Source organism: Camelus bactrianus, chromosome 5 (assembly GCF_048773025.1).
Source record: "Camelus bactrianus isolate YW-2024 breed Bactrian camel chromosome 5, ASM4877302v1, whole genome shotgun sequence".
In the NCBI taxonomy this organism is placed as follows: Eukaryota; Metazoa; Chordata; class Mammalia; order Artiodactyla; family Camelidae; genus Camelus; species Camelus bactrianus.
In genome coordinates this window covers 61,049,328-61,069,846 of record NC_133543.1, presented here as the reverse complement: position 1 = coordinate 61,069,846, position 20,519 = coordinate 61,049,328, and the positions used below count along the sequence as shown (strand labels likewise).

The 20,519-nt window shown below is 39.5% G+C and overlaps 1 protein-coding gene across 10 annotated transcripts in view; it reads left to right on the top strand.

Annotated features, from left to right (window-relative positions):
• NEUROD1 (neuronal differentiation 1) overlaps window positions 1-20,519 on the top strand; it is a 175,386-nt gene that overhangs the window by 85,167 nt on the left and 69,700 nt on the right. For 9 of the 10 annotated variants that reach the window (XM_074364003.1, XM_074364002.1, XM_074363995.1 and 6 more), the window contains one exon: window positions 4,383-4,527. The exons of the other annotated variant lie outside the window; for it this stretch is intronic. The gene's annotated coding sequence lies outside the window, so the exon portion shown is untranslated. The remainder of the gene's footprint in view (window positions 1-4,382; window positions 4,528-20,519) is intronic. 10 annotated transcript variants of the gene reach the window in all.

Sequence of the window (20,519 nt, the reverse complement as noted above, 5' to 3'; positions counted from 1 at the left end):
TGAAAGTTCAAGTAAATCAAGTGATTGATAACAGGAAAGCAGCATTTCCTCCTTTACAGGGAGTAATTTACGAACCTAGGGATTATATATTTAAGACCATAAGAGTAAAACTTTCTCTGATGGGAAACTACTGTGTTTTTTCACTCTCACACAGATCTTAAAGCACAGGTCTCAATTCAGGGGCTTGAAAGATGTTCATTGCTCCCCCCTAACATGTTTGCCATTTAATTTATGGGAAGGAAGTTGACCTTACTCTGGCTGGCTAGACATATATTTATGGCCTTGTAGATATTTGAAGCTCAATACATGTTTATTATTGAATTAGAAAAAAGAAACATGCATGGGCTTTGAATAAAGGCTTAAGAGGTCTCATTTTTGAGTGAAATGTATGACTGATACCATAAGCATGTCCCAACAAATGTCTGAAGGCAGCTTTATGTGAGATGGCATGCTTATCTCATCAGCCCACTCTGGGTGGGCCCTAGAACTTGAACAGCAGTGGTAGATCCAGATACTATCAGATGTCATCATACTTGGAAGGGTTTTAGATTGGAACTTTATGAAGATGATAGATTTAAAACTAAGGAACAACTCTGTATATAGAGTACTACATAGTTAACTTAATGAGACCAGCTGCAAAAAGTCTTCAATAGGATTATGAGTTCCCATATCTGCTAAGGAATTGATTCTTTTAAACAAATAAACAAAAAATCCTTATATGCTTTGGGGGTCTAAGTTTCTAAGGTGTTCTACACATTTTTCAAACTGTGAAGGTTCTACCAGTACTCTTTTGTATGTCCAAGTTGTTCTTTTCCTGGGAAAAAATAATAAAAACTATCTTTCAAAAAGGACCTCCCACATTAGCAAAACCGTTCTAAATTCCCTGTGTGTATTAACTCACGTTTCTTTCTTCTATAAGGGCCTCTCTTGCTATTTTCCAAGGCATTCTCTCTCCCAGGCTACAAGTGCTCAGTGTTAGATTTCAAAAGCTGTCTTATCAGGAAGGAGTTTGCTTTCCTTTAATGTTCTCTACTGAAGTGGGCGGAGAGTTAGTGATTGGCGGGGAGTTAGTGATTGCCTGGGAAAGGCTGCCCTGCCTGTGTGGCCCTGAAATCTATGACTGTCTCTGTGTGTGTCCTGCATGCTGACCTCAGGAGTGAACTTCTAGAATATAACTTCTAGAATAGGACCAAGTTGGAATAGCTTTGCCCATTGCACATGAACATGGAAAATATAACCCTCTCTTGAAAGATCAATACTAGAACAATAGAGCTTCATGAGAAAAATTATGATTACCACTGTAGTATGTTACAGTAATAGTCTATTGCCCATTGCTCATGATTTGGTTTGTGCCCATTATTTGTACAGGATATTTATATACTTTGTGATATCTAGTTTAGCTGCACTGGTTCATTTTTCACTTACTTCCCATTTCTCAGATCTATTTCTGCAGAGATGGGATTCTGGATAACAAAGAGTTCCACCCTATATCTCACTGGAAGCCACATTATTGTTGTGTAGTAATTTATTGTCTTTGGAAGGATTCTGCACTTGGCATTAGGGGTCTCAATTTATAATCTATGTATCCTCTTTAGCACCTAACTCAGAAATAGTGTAAACTATTTTTAAATGATTAGCATTTGATTCTACTAGGCTAAATGCTTTCTATTCATTATTGCCTTTAATCCTCCCAACACTCCTGTGAGGTGGGTACTGTCTTTAATTCAGTTTGACATATGATCAAAGTCTGATCTGATCATGTTAAATAACTCAACCATTAAAAAGTTTAAAAGCAGGTCTGCTGATTCTGGAATCAGGTCTTCACCACAATAGTTATGTCTTACACATGTTCATGCTAACAAAAGAAAACAAAATGATTCATTTTTTAGATGAAGACAGATCCTAACATTCTTTCTCCCTGGTCATGTAAAATGATTAAGGAGGAAAATGGAGAAAAATAAAAGAAATCCTTGGTCTTCAGCATCAGGGGAGGTCTTACAGGTTTTCTAGGGTGAATATAAACACAGCTGAGCAATTGAATTGAGAATACTGCTTTGAGCCAAGGGAATGTAGTTTGAGTTTCAAAGTCTATCATACTGGCTTATACTTAGAAGATACGCAATAAGACATTGACTTGAATCCAGATATGTTCACCAGAACAGCTAGCCTCGGTATCAAGGGGAAGGTAACAGAATTACCTAACCTTTGGATTATCATTTATGGTTTGCAGTCTGCTTTTGAAACCCACACATATACATCGCTTGTGAAGTAGGTAATGGTAATGCCACCCAGCTGCTCCTACTCCTTGGTGTTTAGAGGTGCCACTGTGTTACCCTAGCAAACTATTCTTTTTCTTTTCCAGTCTTCACAATTGTCCATGATGTAGGTAGGACAAGTATTATTACTCATTTTAATGTGTTTAGTAGTAAACATATTTAATAATGTTTGTTTGAGATTTGATTCTAATAATTTTGAAAATTGAAAACTGCCAAGTAGGAGGAGCAGCAAGTGGTTTATACTTTACTTTGTTCTAGGAGAAATGACTTTGGTGAGCCTTTTGCATCTTGCAGACTTAGACTGAGATGGAGATTTAGATGGAGACCCATATTTTCAGAAAGCCCTGGATTATAAAAATTTAATCCAAACACTGCTACTTCCAACTGATATGTTGAGTTCTATTTAATTCTAATTCTATACTTGAGAATTCTATAATTCTCTAAATCCAGTTCTATAATTGGGAATATTAGCAGGACTTCACCCCCAGTCTTGATTTAGACTGCCTTAGAATCAAGAATACCTTTTCCTTGGAAGGTGTGTGTCTTTTTTGTCCAGATAGTTACTCATGGGGTTCTGGGAGCTGAGGCACAGCTATGACAGAGGGACTTAAAAGTCTCACACTTCCCACACCCCTTCCTCCTCCTAGTGCGGGTTAAGCTGTGAAGGGAAATTAACCTGAGGCTTGTGCTCTGCTGCCTGGACTGATCTGTTAGTAACCCAAACACATGCTAGCTAAGACAGAGCAATCAGGATTTTGAGAAATAGAGGGAACAATTGTGATGATCTCTTCCAGACCATTGTGGTCAAATTACTCATAAGTTGGGGCTGGATGGTAGATGGGGTCTTATCTTAAGGAAACAGATAGTGTTACTGCCTATCATTCTGGCTTCAGTGAAGCACATCTGACTTCATTTAAAACAAGAACAAGAAAAACAACAAATAGTTGGTCTTAGACTGGAGTTTGGAGGTACTTAGAGATTTTCACTTGTGGGCCTGAGCTGGTCTCCAGGATACCAGAAGCTGTGGGAGCTGGCGGGGGCGGGGTGGACCTTGAAGTCCAGCTAGGTTTGTGGGTCCTAAAAGTAACCAGCACTGAATATAGCTGTTGGTTCACCTGCATTAGACTTTATTTCCAGGTCTTCAGTGAAATCTTATTAAAGTAACTGACTGGTGTCACTTGTGCTAAGAGAATTATCTTAGATCTGAAAATGAGGTATCAGTGGTGATCGCCTCACTCAGATAGACCTACCTTAACATCCTCGGGCCTGGGCAGAAGTACAAAGGAGACTTGTACACCTACACCTGAATATTTAAACACTATGAATCAAGCTGCCTAATTGTCTAAAATAGGACTCATCCTGCTACTTTGCCAAGTCTATCATTATCATAATGACCTAGAAGACTAGTTCAAATGTAGAATTCTCTTCCTCTTCTTCTGCTGCCCACAGTCCATCCCCTTTTCTTCCCACACTGGCTCTGTCCCATATAAGGAGGGGTCTTATTCACCCATGTATGGATATCCCAGGCCATACTTCCAATCTCCATACACACTCCCACAGCAAACGGCCACCCTTAGCTATCCCTTGAGATTATATGGTATGTACATTGAATGCTCAAGCTTCAGGATGAAGGGCCCAGGGTTGGAGCCTAAAGTCCCTCTGGGTAAGAGATTCTGGAGCCATAGGGACCCAGAACATGGTCTAGAAGAAGGTGGGTAGGCCCAGTGGATTCCCCACCCTGTAGGGTGGGACATGGCTGAAGGAAGGTCAAAGCAGGACCCCTTGCCCCGTTCTAAGAGCAGGAATGTCAGGAAAGGACAATTTTCCCACATGGCTACATTGTAAGTATAAGAAGCAGCAAAATCAACAGTGGAATGTAAAAAGAGAGAGAGATCAGAATAGAAAAAACTAGAAGGATTCTGCCAGAGGTCATGAGACCCCTGAGTAACTCTCAGATATAGGTGAGGTGACACTGAGAGGGGCTCATTTCAGCAAATCAGCCATTGGGAGGTTTACCTGTAAAATTATAATTTGGAAATAAAGGGGTCTGTTTTTTGAGAAAGATTGCTTAGAAACAGGTTACACTGCATAATTCCTCTATTACAGTGCATTCCCCAGAAAGGAGAAGACAAACTTCAGGAGCTAAGAGGCTTCCACAGTCACATTTCTACTGCACAGCAGAATGAGCATCTGGTTTACAAGTCCAGTATCTTCTTTGTGAAGATATCTAGAGGAGAAGCAGCCAGAGGAGGTAAGGGGAGCTTAGGGCAGGTGTATTCATGAGAGCTCTGCCCAGAATCTTGCGGGTACCTGGATGCACAGAAGAATCCTTGCTTCACTGATTTTCCTCAGCAGGTTTTCCCACCACACTGACTTTGCTATTGAGTGAATTGGCTTCCTGGTTGTTGGAGGTGGTTTTATTTCCTTTTGATTCCTCTTACCTAATTTTCTAAACTGGTGTATTTTTTTATGCTAACCACCATGGATTTCTACTTCGAGTCAACATTATTAGCCCACTTCCCCAGTGTAGGGTGATTATTAACCTTAGCTGAGAGACTCCTTGCCTTGTTCTCATGACTTGGGGACTTTTCTGACCATTTTTAATGTTTCTTTTCTCATACTGCATGACTAGTTTTATATCCCTAGATGTCTACTGCATAAATTCTGATACTTTGAAAAAGGACTCAAGACTAGGTACTATCTCTTGAGCACCTAATTGCACTGGATGCCTTGTTTCTTGTAGCAATCCTCTGTGACAAAAACAACAAAAGTAATGACTAGCTTTTGTTGAGTACTTACTATGCCCAGCGCGATGCTAAGCTCTGTACATCTATTTGCTTATGTATTATCATAGCCCCGTCATGGAAAAGCAATCACTCCCATTTTAGAAGCGAGGAAACTTGCAGAGAACATGAACTGTTTAAGGCCAGTAATGGTGAGGCTACGATCTGAAACCCCAGTCTAATTCACTCCATGTCCATTTCATGATGCCTGTATGCTGACTGTATATTGTAATACAGTAACTTAGTGTGTCTGCTTTTTTTCCCCAGAAGAAATAAATCATTATTTGTAGTTACTGTACTCTGACCCATAACATGTGGTTGCCTTGGGAATGTCAGAGCTAAAAAAACCTTAGAAGGAACATCTAGTCTAATACTCTCATTTTATGGTCAGGAAGCAGAGAAGTTCACAGGCATTAAATGATTTGCTAAAGGCCTCGCAGTGAGTTGTATAAAACCCTAAATGCTTGTTTTCTAAATTCTTACTCTGGTTTGTGTTTGTTTGTTTTCACAAACATTTTTATGAGTCTATGAGAAGCCAATTTGCCAATCCTGAAAATTTTCATGTATAGTGGTCTTTGTATCACCATTTTTAACCTCCTTATTTCAGTGATGAAACCCAATATTCTCTAAATAACAATGTAGAATCTCAATTGAAAGTCCTCAACTAAAAATTCAGAAACTGAAAAATAGCTGTATGCAAATAGAGTCTCACTTTTCAAAAGTAAATGAAAAGTCACTTTGCTATCATAAGACTGATGAAATCTAGAATACCTTTAAATGAACAGTAGTTGGACTTTAAAAGAAAACCTTTATTACTATTATATTTATAGTCATATAATTGCCCTATGAATACATTGTTGAAATGAATTATGGTACGTGCTGTGATCCATAAAGCAACACATGGAGTGTGGAAGAATTTACTTAACCTCACTGCTGGAATGCCAGTTTCCCCACCTCCAGCAGTAGGAAGCTGGACTAGTATGGTTCATTAATCATAGATCAGAACGCTAACACACACAGCAACTAAACAATGTACGGGATTAAATACAGAATTAACACCCGTTCGTAGTTCTGCCTTGATTTCCACGCATGCTGCTGTTTCTACCACGTCATTATCAGGCAATAATTGCTATGTCAGAGAAAACAAGAGGGGATACTCCGTCCTTCGTGCCTTTCCCAGGGATGAATATGCCATAAAGAATTTTATAAGGGACAAGAGGATTAAGTTTGAAAGAAAAACAGCTCATTGGGGAAAAAAAAAAGGCTATGCAAAGGACCACACACATTTTCAAAGTAGTGTCTGGTTCATTATTCAGTGTTGCTCAGGCATTACATTAGAATTCTTACTTGCCAAGAGCCAGAAAATTCAAAGGTTAAGAGCCAGCTGCTAAATTCAGATTATCATGTGCTTGGTAACAGGAGCAGTAGAATAGTTGTTAAGTGGTTTCACTTCCAACCCACCTATGGAATCACTTCTCTATGTCTATCTATCCACCTGCTATAGACGGTATGAAATTGTATGAGCATTTGCATGTATGACAAGTGTATGATATTCCAGTATTTACTCTATTTACTTTGAGGATAATCACAAACCAACAGTGATGCTATTATATGACTGCTTACATTTTTAAAAGTTTGGTTGAATCAATTAGGAAATCTCCTAAGCATTTTTTTTTTCATAAATATGCCATATAGTTTTTTTCCTTTTGGAAATTATTGTAATTCGTCTCTGTCAGGAGAGTAGTGAAACATTCTATTTCCATGGATATGTGTGCCACTTTTTGGAGATGTTAATAACCAAAAATAATTGCAAGACTTTAGAAGAACAGTACAGTGTCCTGACACTTTAGCCAAACATGGAGTTATCTGGTCTGAAGTTTTAGAGAAATCATGATCCTAAAATACTACTTACTTGGCTTTATTGTAAGCATTGAAGCGGATCTCAGTGTAAAGTAGTGCAGTCTGAATCAGCAAAAAATTAAGTCAGGAACCTTTTAACTTTCTGGGGAAACACATATATTAGATGATAACTCCCAACCTGAGCTTCCCACCACAAAATCTATACCTGCTCATCCACAGTTCCTCCCACCTGCCTTCACTTCCCCTGCCATCACATGGAGGCAAGGTCACACATCCTATCCAAAGCCATCTTCTTCCATGTGCCCGATGAATCCCATCTCCTTTCACCTCTTGTGGAACTTTGCACTATTGATCATCTCCTCCCTCCACTCTGTATTCTCAAACTCATCCCCTTCAAATAATTCTCCCCCTCCGTGTTCCCTTTCAACAGCATTTAAACATGCCTTAAAACACACACACACAGAACACTCTCTTGTCCTACTCATCTTCACATCCAAGCTTTGTGAACCTTGCTATCTCGACTTCCTCATTTCCTATCCACTTTCTTCCTTTTAGAAAATATATTCAAATATTTTGAATATGCAGATGCTCTCCAGGCTTCTCCAATCTGAATTCTACTCTGCCCAAGCTACTCCTGCTGAGGCCACCAATGACCTCGTGTTGCTAATACCAACGGCCATGTTCAATCTGTATCTTATTTGGCAACACATCATTCAACACAGGCAAGTAGTCTCCTCCCCTGGCAGCTATACCATCCTCCTCTCTTGTTTTTTTCCATCCTCTCCACAATTTCCTCCCCCATCTCCTTTAATGTCTCTTCCTCCTCTATCCATATTTAAAGGATGGAACTCCTCAGGGAACTGCTTAAAGTGTTCCTCTTTTCTCTTTCACAACACTCCCATCCTAGGCAATCTCAACCACTCCTGTGAGTCATGAACCACTTGTGCACGGACAACTTTCAGCATATATACTCCACCCAGACCAACATTCTGAAATCCAGAACCATACATCCAATGGACAATTCAGCATCTCCACTTAGACATGGCACTGACAACTGAAACCCAGCATGTCTAAGTCTGAACTCATTTTCCCACCCAAAACTCCTTTCTGCCAGTGTTCCCTCTTGAAAAGTGCATTACCTGCTCCTTGTTGCTCCTGTCAGAAACCAGGGAACAAGGCTGGACCCAAATACAGACAATCACAAACCATTTGTTCAACATTTATTTAGTGGGTGTAGAAGTCTCCTAGGACCACCATAACAAATTACTACCAACTTGGTGGCTTAAAGCAACAGAAATTTATTCCTTCATAGTTCTGGAGGTGAGATGTCTGAAATCAAGGTGTCAGCAGGGCCCTGCTCCCTTTGAAAGCATCAGATTGTTATGGGTTGAATTGCCTCCTCTTTGCCTCTGGTGGCCCCAGGTGTTCCTTGACTCATGGCCCTGTAACTAACCCTGCCTCTGTCATCACATGCTCTTCTCTTTTGTCTATGCATCTTTAGTCTTCTTATAAGCACACCAGTCGTTGGAGTTAGGGCCCACTCTAAATCCAGGGTGATTGCATCACCAGATCCTTAACTCATTACACCTGCAAAAACTTGGTTTCCGAATAAGGTCACATTCTGAAGTTCTGAGTGGAAGTGAATTTCTGGGGACACCATTAAACTTACTACTGGGGGAGTGGAGAGGAACAAATTTTATAACTCAAAAAATATAGATAGGAACATATTCATTTATTAATCACTTCCACTGGCCAAAGCAGGAACCTGTTCTGGGGGAAAAATAAGGACAAAACCCTTTTCACTTTTCTTCAGGCTTAGTTCTCCTGAGCTGTTTTGTTTGTTTGATTTTCCTTTGCTCCAATCTTAATAATTTATTATTTTGGTAGACAATGAAATATTTAAATTCTGATAATTAAACAAACAAAAAACAACATATTCCCAGTAAATAGCATTAGGCCTAGTTGGTGTCAAGATTTTAACTGGTTCTAAGGGATAATTTTCAGCTGACTGCTTAGAAAACATGTTTAGGGAGAGGCCTACACTAGTGGAGAGGGCATTTTTGTTCTTCAGTTTCTACTCATGGGCACTGGATGCTTCAGCACTGGATACAGTGGGCTGTATTTATATTTTGCTAAGTTACCCAGTAGAATTGCAATGCCTTTGAAAGATCAGCATTCTGACAGCTCTCCTGCTAGTCCTCCCAGGAACCTCGTCTGTCCAAGGTCGTCCTTGACATCACTTTCCGCCTCCTCCCCTACATCCCATCAAGTCCACTGATTTTACCTTCTACAGACCTCTCTAATCCATCGACTTCTGTCCACCTTCACTGCCACAGTCCTAGTCCAAGCCACCATCTTTGCCTGCTTAACAACCTCATCAGCTTCCTGACTGACCTCCCCAGGTCAGTCTTTCTCAGAGCAACAGAAGAAACTTTTTAAAATTAAAGCTTGATCATTTCACTCATCTGTTTCAATATCATCCCATTCCCTTATTTTAGAGGCCAAATCCTTTCCCCAGACCCTCATCGCACACTGCCTTCAGGACCCTACGAAACTCTGTAGTTTTTCCTCTTACCACATACTTGCTACAAAGCTGTGTTGCTTGATGGTGCCTCTCTCTAACCTACCTCAGGGCCTTTATACATATTATTCTCTTTGCCTGGCATGTTGCCTAAGAATTTAAAAGCACAGGCTTTGTACTGCATTTGAGGTCCTGTTCTGTTGTTCATAAACTGTGTGGCCTTTTGCCAGTCTTTGAACTTCTTTAAGTCTCACTTTCTGCATCAAAAAAAAAAAAAAAAAGTGAATAAAAGTAACATTCCCAAAATTGGTGTAGGGATCAAATAAGAAAATGGATTTTAAAAATTTCCCAAGTTACATAGTACTATGTAAATCCTAGTTATAATTATTACTGTTATTCTAATAGCACTGTCCAATTGAAGGCCTTGAATCTCACTTTAAAGCACAACTTAAGAACAATGTTAAGTTGAAAGATCTGTATCAATATGAAAGTGCTTGCAAAAGACTTTTTAAAAAAATTTTTCTAAAATCGATTGTGTTCTACTTATATGCCTATTATAATTTATCAAGCATGCATTTTTCAGCCATTTTGGGGGAACAGTTTCCAAATTAGCAGAATCCAAATTAAAGTTTTATGGCACATAAGGGAACATGTGGTAATTCCCTATATAGTTTTGTATGCAGTAGGGTAACCAATTTATCTTGGTTGGCCTGAGACTTTCCTGGTCTTAGCACCTAAAGTCCCATATGCTGAAGGCCCCCTCAGTTAGTTAATCACCCCAGTGTACAACTAATGTCCTCGATGTGCCTTCCACCTGCAAGAAACGTCCTTTCTATGCCTCATCCAAGGCTCCTATTCCTTCCTGATTGTGTTCCCTAGTGTTATGAAAATGGTAGAGTCAGGGAAAGGGGAATATTGCCTGCCTTGGTCTCTCTCAAAGCCCTGACAATGAGAGTGATGCTAGTTCCTTAAGAATCTGGCCCTGGAGCATCGTGAGTAAATGATATGATCTATGAGCAACCACAGGGCCAAGATGGCATTCTGCACGGTGGACGTAAATATTTCAGTGAGAAATGGCTACCTCCCACCCCTGGGGATATGTAGGGGCATCCCAGTGGATTCCTGAAGTTGAGCAGGCCAGGCCTGTGAGTTACAGCTCTTTCAAGTCTCAGTCACTCGAGAGATACTAAGCTGTGCAAAGTAAGGTTGTGTTGTACTTGTCATTCTGGGCACTGCTATACTGCTCACTGGCCGTGAGATGCCTCATGAATGCAGGGTGCTCGGGCTCTCAGCAGGGGAGACGTGGGCTGAAGAAAGGGGACATGCTGCCCATGCCACAAAATCACCATCCTAAAGTTTGGCCCAGAACAGGGCAGAGGTGAGGTCCGCTGTTCCAGCGGCCACCACAAGAGCTGGAGCAGAAGCCTGCCACAGAGCTTCTTAGGAGAAACGCAGCGTCTCACCGGTATCACACTCATTCATAAGTTTTCATGCCTTGTCTATCCAAAGCCAAGAAATTTATAACTCTGGTGCTCAGCCTTCTCAGTTCTCCCCACAGCCATCTACTAGGCACTTACTATCATCTCCAAGACCCAGAATCACCCATCTTTCCAACCCCTACCCTCTTCCCAGCATCTTCCCTCTGCTGGGTGGCATCTTCTCTTTGAAAAAATGAGGCTTCTTCCTTCCATCTGCCACTTTAAGGGAAGTGCCTCAGTGATTGGCTGATTTCCTGTCTTCATTCATGTTATGACCTATTGTTAATTCATCTCCTAAAGAAAAGAAAAGAAAAGAAAAGAAAAGAAAAGAAAAGAAAAGAAAAGAAAAGCCTTCATGTAATATCTGGCTATGTGCCCCTTTAGGTAGGGCTCACATTATATCTTAAGTAAAATATTGGTAGAAAAATTAGAAGCTTGGCTATGAGGAAAACATCAAAATGAATCCCAGGTTTTTATAACAGAAGGACCCAGGTTTTTATAACAGAAGGACCATACTGTTGTCATGGTTTTCTTGCAGTGAAGACATGGGATTCTTCTGCTCCTTCTGGTCACAGACACCCTGGGTTGGAGTCCAAGTACCCATTTCCTTTACACTGAAATACACTAGGAGGACTGAGTAGTGTCCTAGCAGGGCTGTGGGGTCATTGACTTAAATACAATGCCATTGTCTTAGTTTCTTACATTTTGTCAGGATTCAGCAGCAGTTAATCTGATGCTATCTGTGGCTGCTGGTTGCTTGTTTGTCTTAGTCCACAGTTTGAGCCATCTTTTTGTTTATTTTGGTTCTTTTTAAAAGGCCCTCTTTGTGGTCTTAGGCGCTGTAAGTAGATGGAGTGAAACCAGGAGTTAATGTGTAAAGTTTTTCATCTTTGGAGAGTTTCACTTCAAACCAACTCTGGGTCACATGTGCACTGAGTTGAGTTTTTGTTTGGATAGAAGGCTTCAGCTTGGAGAGAAAGAACAGGAAGTGGGACATTCCAGCCCCCAGGCAGCAGCTTCTGCTTGTCAAGCTGTTCTTGACAATAAGGTCACAGACATTTAGTAAGGGCGGCTCTGGGAAGTAATTTACAAATTATGCTAAGAGCAACAACGACAAAAAAGGTTTATTATTAAACTGGGAATGATATGAGCACACTAGCAGAAACAAGGTTGTAAAATAAGCTTCCTCCAATCCAAGTATCAGGAGACTCTGCCAGTTAAAGAGAGAGACACTTCATGTGGGAAGGAAACCAAGGCCAGAACTGGAATCCTCCCCCTTGCAAATCAGTGTCCCTTGGGCAGGAGCATGGAGGAGGAGAAATAACAACTGCTGACCAGGCTGTGAAAGTGTGCAGCTAGAAGACTGAAGGGGAGAGCTGCTTTTAAGGACGCAGTTGCAACACATTCCGATTTCAGCCATGAAGCCACCATGATGGGCAAGTGTGGCTCTCAGAAAGTTGGTGCTTTCTGAATAAGAAATCAGATAAAGAAGCCAGAAGGCATGGCTGCAGCTCAACAAATACATGCATTCAAGTTAGAGAAAACAACTAATCACCTTCTGAACTTTCCTAAAGCCTGGGATGAACAATTTCTTGGTATTAAGAAGCCATTTCCTGTTTATTTTACTCCATCTCTGAAGAGGTCCCAGCAAGCAATCTATGTCATTTCTCCACTGGCAAGGACACCCTATAGGGGCCTGGCTGAGCCATGAATTGCTGTTCTCATGAGCCCTGACCCCTTACCTGAATTCAGAAGAGGCAGTGCCAGTACTGGGGAAACTCAAATACCGTCTAGTGTTATGATGATGAGTTTGTGGTTAACTTAGCATGGCCCAGTTTCTCACTGATGACAGATTATATAACCAGATTGTCAATATCTTCCAAGAGAAAAGGTGGTGGATCATGTACTTTTTCAGATAAGTACACTTCATCTTCCTAAAGCTCCATAAAGAATCTACACATACCTGAACCATACATTCTAACCAGTCCCAAGAAATCATTCACAGGGTAAAAATGGAATTAAAAAATTACAAAGCACAGCTGCTTGGGAAATTAATGAATTCTTTTTTTTTTTTTAAGAAGAACTAAATCTGTCAAATGAGACCATTTGTAGACTCTAAATTACCCAGGTTGCCCTTACTACACTCAAAAGATGGTAGCCTATTCTTTAAGGCATACAACCTCCATCTAGCCTCCCAGGCCGTTGCTTTGTTATTAGTAAGGCCATTTGTGTTTGAGCTAGGAGGAAATCCAATGGCAAATGAAAGAGGTTTCTACTTTTTATGAATTAGCCTTTCTTTTGCCATGCCATCAAAAAAGTGAGTACACGGCTAATTTCCCAAATCTTTTCCAGGCTGGCAGTGAATAATTCAAGTAAATCACTGGATGCCTTTATCTCTGAGTGACTCATGCTGTTGAGAGCCAGCTTTATGGGTTTGAAACCCAGCTAAGTTCTCACTGCCTCCTTTGTCTTTTTACATAGCACAGCTAGGTTTAAGTGAACTCAAAAGTTGTTTTTGAACTATATAACTCATTATTATAACCCATAAAATTTTTATCTGTTTGATTGGATCTAATTATTAAGCTGATAGAATATTCTTTTTCTATCAATCTGAAATATAATCTTGACACAATTCTGGAAAGTCATGACACTATGGTATGTTCCCATAATAAAGGACATCAGTTTTATTTTTAAAAGGGAAAAGACATAGCTCATTTCTCATCTTCTCTAACTGAATTTTTTTAGAGATTATAATGTGTAGAAGAGTGCAATTAATCACATTTTAATCTAATATTTTAGAAGACAATCTTATATACCCAAGATGAACTTGAGAAAATGGCAAAATTAGCCAGATGTTTGAATTAAAATAAAATGACTAAAGTTCAAAACATTTTCTCAAACATGGTAAAATCATCTCTGCCTTTTTTAGAAAAGAAAAAAAATGAATTTCATATTGACAGTGTGTGTCTCCTTTTATTAGAAAGATTTAAGGGTCTGGAACCTTCCAGTTGGAGTTCCTAATTAGCAATATTTCCCACCTAATTCAAGACTTGCTTCCTCTGAGTGAGTTTCTGAAGAGGTAGAGAATCTGCAGACTTTAAAATTGTACAGAATTTTCAAATGGTCTTAAAGAATAGTGTCATTTTTAAGTAATTTTCCACATATGTTTGATAAAATCATGTGTCATGAGTAAGCAAGCAATGTGGAGTTAGTACTCCTCCAATCCTTTATTTCAAAGATCAAAATCAGTTTTAACTGAAGAGCTGTAAAGATAAGCACTGTCAACTTGTTAAGCTGTCGGCACCAACACAGAGACTGACTAACCCAAACAGGTTCTGTGACCCACAGAAGCAAGAGCTACTTCTCATCCTTTCTTGTGAGTAAAAATACTACTGTAGCTTATATCTTAAATAACAAATGTTAACACTTAATTACTGTTGGCATTTGTCAGGTTCTGGCATTTGAGACTCTGATAGTAATAAATGTACTCATCACTCAAGAATTTGAAATGACACATCCACCACTTTCAATCCGTAGCTTATTAAAGCTCAAAACATCCAAAACAGCTATGAGTCAAATTAAATAAGCTATATTTTAGCAAAAAGAACAAGGAGTTTTAGAGTACTTAAACTGAGACAAAAAGACACTGATGTTTCGTCCAAGTTCAGGTACTTACCCATTGTATAACCTCAAGACAGTTACTTATGCCCTCTGAGCTTGGTTTCCACATATTAAAAATGGGATAATGGATCTCATTTCAGAACATTATCGTGCAGGCTAACTAAGAGAACATATATGAAGCATTTACTACATTCTTGATACATAGCAGGCATTCAAGTTGCTGGTAGAACTCTCTTCTTGTGTAACCACAATATTGTTCTCAATGAGAACTTGCTTCATTATACAGGTAGATGTTTTCAAACTCAGCATCTTTATGAAATATACATAAATTGCCTCTGGTGATATAATGATTCAGATAGGAGGGCTAATGAAAAGTCTTCCCGATTAGCATCACATTGTTCAGAGACCTCCAGGAACAAGAAGGTGGTGCCTGTGAAACCTAGGACTGTCTTGTGTGCTACTATTACCTCTTAAGGCTGTGAAACAAGGAATTCTGTGTCCTGCTTTTCTTATGCTCTCTCTTCTTTGCATAAACTGGACTTTAGTGACCTAAATCGACCATGTTAATTTTGGGGGCAGCACAAGATTAAACAGATGCACTAATGAGAAAAAAAAAATAACATGAGATGACAACATTTTAGTCACCAAGGTTCTGCAAAACAGGATGTTCTTTCCACACCACCTCTTCCTCTCATTCACTGGGGATGACGAGTTACAGGACTTTGGTGCTTGGCAACTTATCATCCCAGAAGGAACTTGGCATGTCCGTGAACTAGAGATGTGCTTTGAGCTTGCTTTCCTCATGTTCCCTTTCCCCCAAGGGTTTCCAGGGTGCCAGCAAAGAACACACAACTTTCTACAAAAGTATAACTTAAAGCCCTTGTGAGAAGGGAGAGTTAAAACACAAATCTGTGATTATAAAGTTTCATTAAAGGAGCTGTCATTGTTAAGGTAATTTAAATGGATAGCACTTGGGAAGAAATTATAAAAAAAACCTGTAAGCTCTAACAATGATAAATCAAGAGATACTGGTACTTAAGAGAAATGAAAAGCAAAACTACAATGAGGTATCACCTCACACCAGTCAGAATGGCCATCATTCAAATGTCCACAAATGACAAATGCTGGAGAGGGTGTGGAGAAAAAGGAATCCTCCTACACTGTTGGTGGGAATGTAGTTTGGTGCAGCCATTATGGAAAACAGAACAGAGATTCCTTAAAAAACTAAAAATAGACTAATCATATGATCTAGCAATCCCACACTTGGGCATATATCTGGAAGAAGCTCTCATTCAAAAAGATATATGCACTCCAATGTTCATAGCAGCACTATTTACAATAATCAAGACATGAGAACAACCTAAGCGTCCATCAACAGATGAGTGGATAAAGAATTTGTGGTGTACTTATACAATGGAATACTGCTCAGCCATATTAAAGAATAAAATAATGGCATCTGCAGCTACATGGATGGACCTGGAGATCGTCATACTAAGTGAAGTAAGCCAGAAAGAGAAAGAAAAATACCACATATCACTTATATGTGGAACCTAAAAAAATGACACAAATGAACTTAGGCACAAAACAGAAACAGACTCACAGACATAGAAAACAAACTTATGGTTACTAGAGGGGAAAGAAGGTGGAGAGGGATAAATTAAGAGTTTGAGATTTGAGCAGGTACTAATTACTATATATAAACTAGATAAACAACAATTTTTTGCTGTACAGCACAGGGAACTATATTCAATATCTTGTAGTAACCTATAATGAAAAAAATATGAAAAGGAGTATATGTATGTATGTATGTGTATGACTGACGCATTATGCTGTACACCAGAAATTGACACAACATTATAAACTGACTATACTCCAATAAAAAGAAAGAAAAAGAAAAAGAGATACTGGTACCCAAGAGTCTTAGGTAAGGCACACTTCAACATCCAATCAACAATTGACCTTCATGCAGTCTACAATTGCTAGGTTGCTGTTATGTGCAGGGTACTACAGAAGTCACATGGAGTACACTAATATGAAACAGTCTGTCCTTAGAGTCTGTAGTGGTGGAGACAGACATTAAAGATTAATGACTGGTAATGCAGTAAAACGCAGTGACGTTTGTGGACACAGTGTTATAGGATCCCTAAGGAAGAGTGCATAATCTTGCTTGGGAGGTACTGGAGAAGGATTCTTGGTAGATGTAACATCAGATCTGAGCCTTAAAGGAGTTAGCCACTGGTAATGAAGGGAGGAAAGGTCATCCCAAGAATGAGAGACCATATGAGAAAAGTCTTTAGAGGTGAGAGACAGCATGTGTAGGGAACAAAAAAGAGTCAATGCAGAAGCTTAGAGTATGGCAGGGAGTGGTGAGAAAGAAAAGTGGGTGCAATTTGTGGAGGATATTATTTTCATATTAAGAATCTTTTATGTTAACTTATAGGGCCTATAGGATAGTATACATGATGAAGAGTTGAGAAGATTTAAGCAAGGGAGCTACATGGGTCAAATCTGCATTTTACCTCAGGTAAGATTTACTGTACCTCAGATAGTATTGCAGAGAGTAGTTTTGAGAGGGAGAAACAATTAGCAGGAGAAAGAACAATTAGAAAACTGTTGCATTAACCCAAGCCAGAGATGGCCAAGACTAGAACTAAGATCGAGATAGGAATGGAAAAAAAGGAGTTCATTCAAGAAGTATTTGGAGGCAAACCCAGCCAGGCCAGACACCTGAGAGGGCAAGGGATGTAAAGTGAAATTCCAGACTTCTAATTTGAGTAATTGGTGAAGACATTATGGGAAAGAGAATCCTCTAAATGGAGCCAATGAAAGAGGAAAGACAAAAATTCAACACAGTCAATTTCATTTCAGAGGCCAATGAACTATGTAGGAGACAATGACAAACAGGAAACTGGATGTAGAAATTCATAACTTCAACGAGAGTTGAGATTGGAAATATATATGTATACGAATCATTAGTACATAGGTATTTGTTCAATCAAAATGCGGAAATTTTACTCAGGTGAAGTATATAGCATGAGACAGCCGCTTACAAAGGACCTAACCCAGGGCTTTGTCAGCATTTATTGTGTGAGTGGAGGAAGAGCTGCCGGAAAGAGGATGGTCAGCGTGATACAAGAATATCTAGAAGGATGTAGTTTTGTGGATCTTAGGGGAGAAGAGAGCTTTGAGGAGTAAAGAACGATCCACAGCACCAAATGCAGCTGAGTCTCAGCGAGATAAGGACCGACAGCATCCATCAGATTTAGCCATCAGTGAGACATCGGTGACCCTGGGGAGAGCAGGGGCATCAGAGTGCTGGAAGAGAATATCAGAGGCTGAGGGCTGAACAGTCAATGGGAAGAAAGCAAGTAGGGAAACTTCTTCAGAGAAGTGTAATGTAACTCCCTGATGGTGCTGTAGGAAAACCGAGGGGAAAGTGGGTTATTTGCCTACTGGTTATAAAAAGATGGGTTTCACTTGAGCACATTCATAGATCAAAAGGGATGTGTAAGGATCCATTTTCTTTGGTAATTAACGTCAACGATAGTGTGGATTAATAAAATCTGAACACATTCCAAAAATTCATTTAAAACCTCATTTCTTCCCCACTCAATCTTTCATCTATATGCCTAAGCAACCTTCAATTTGGACTGATTGTGCTTTTCCTGATTTTTGAGCCAACATTTCTGCTGGCACCTCTAATAAGCCCTGAATGCAAGCCATGTAATGAAGAAGGAAATAGGAGGGGGAAAACAAGGGCCTGAAAAAAATCAGACAAGAAAATCACCTTCTGCAGGGGTCCAGGTTGGCTGGGCAGACACTGAGTAATGCCAAGTTGGCTGTGCTCCTCTGAAATGCATCCAGACTGCAATCTCAAATGCTAAACACTGCAGAACCCTGAAAAGTCATATGCTGTAAAGTATGGGCTTGGTCTACTAAAGGATTATTATTTTCCAGAGAGAGGCCATGGTGTCTGTAAGTGGTGGCATGAGAGCAATTACTTAATTACCTTATTTCCCAGCAGGAGATGACATCTAACGATTACCATCTGGCTGCATACCTTTCAGTGTCATCCCTTCTCTGTGAACACCCAGGGGTGGTGAAATCAAAGGTGTTCTGAGAACACTCCTGGGTGTGTTGTACTGGCTTTGGCTATCCCAAGAGCTCTGCCCAGTTTCAGGTGGCAGACTCCTTTTAGTTATTACTGTCATGGTGATCCTGGGACAACAGCAACATAGAAAGTAAAATTCATTCTTGCTGCTTAAATGTTATTTCACATGTTTTGTATAATAATTGAAAAATAAACCCTAAGGACGTCTTGCATTTGGGATACAGCCTTGAAGGAAAGATGTTATTGGATTTATTTTTATAATTGCCTTAAATTCTTTTAGGGGGACAGGTAGGATATCCATAAATTAAAAAAAATAATAATGTTCAGTTGTGGACACAGAAATTGGTCAGTTGACAAATCACAATACAATTAGCAAACTGAAGAGAATACATAACATAAGGCTTGTTATGTTGAAATGTTTTCTTGGTGGTTTATAGAAGGAAGTGGCAGTACTTGGATCTCTTCTTTGATTCTGAAACAGTTCTAAAGATTAAGAGTGATGAAGATGAATTGAAATTGAGGGAAGACCCATGCTAAATGCATACCCGTGAGCATCCACAATGCACCTCTCTGCACTTTCCTCACCTACCTACACTGCTGTTGAGGTACATCGGGGGATTTCACCAGGCGAGCCAGTCTCCTTCCTAATGCTTCCCCGCAAAAGCCTGCTCAGCTACTGTTTAGGCACCCTAATATAGCCTGAAATTAGCCAGGATTTCTAGGAAAGCAGGATTTACGTATAAGTCAGCAAGTTCTCTTTACTCAAAACTATCAATTCAAGTATGAAAAACCTCCTGATGAATATGCCGAGCAACATTCGAGTTGCTTCCTAGACTCTGGTGATGGCGCTAAGTTGAGGTGGAAGCTCTGTCCCTCCTGGGGTCCTGAGCTGCAAGCTTCACGGCTGACAGCGATAGCTGAGATCCTGAATAGCTCAGCGAAATACTTGAAAGGTTTCACAGGCTCACTCCTAGGAATTTAGTGTTTGCTGTTTGCAAATGCTTGGGAGGATGCTGCAGCTTCTTAGGTTTAGTACTGGAGCTCCTTTGTTAAAAACCATAGGAACTTTAAAACACTGAGTTTCACATGTCATATTCATCTTTGTTTATAGCCCAGGAAAAACTAATCAATAAATAGTAACTTGACTAAGAAGAAATAATTACATATGAGAACTGTAGTTGTTTATTGACACACAATAAGAAATAACACTGGATTCCTCAGACCTCATTTACCCCTTTTCTAGAAAGCTATAAATTATGTCCAAGATAACAAAAGAATTAAGTATAAAATTTATAATACTTAAATTTTAAATATGATCTATAATATTTTCTTTAAAGAAACCTATCGTTTCCAGTACTGAGATGGTAGGTTTTGGAAATCAGGGGACATTTCCCTCTGTTCCATTGTTTGGTACATAGTAGACGCTAAATTAAAACATTTTTAAATTACAAAATTGAAATAGAAATGTTCTTGCCTAATGTCAGAGAGAACTAGAAAACAAAGGACCTTTATTTTTGAAGGTTTTCTTTGGGAAGAGTGGAATATTTTATGATGATCTTTTCTTTGAAGTGGAGGAAAGACTAAATCTTTAACTGACTCCTGGGGAGATTTAAAATTTCATATTAAAAAAAAAATCTAAGTAGAGATTCCTAACTTTTATTAAGGGCCTATATTGTGCTAAATGCATTTATACCAATGTACCAGTGCCTACAGCTTACATGCTAAAGAATTAATAGGCCATGTCACACACATGCACCCCCCTCACCCCCAGCTACAGTGTGTAATAGACTTGCCAAATCATTCTAATCAGTTATCTGCTCCCACTCCAATGAACACTTTGGTCCCTTCTCGTCTCCAAGCTACTAACTT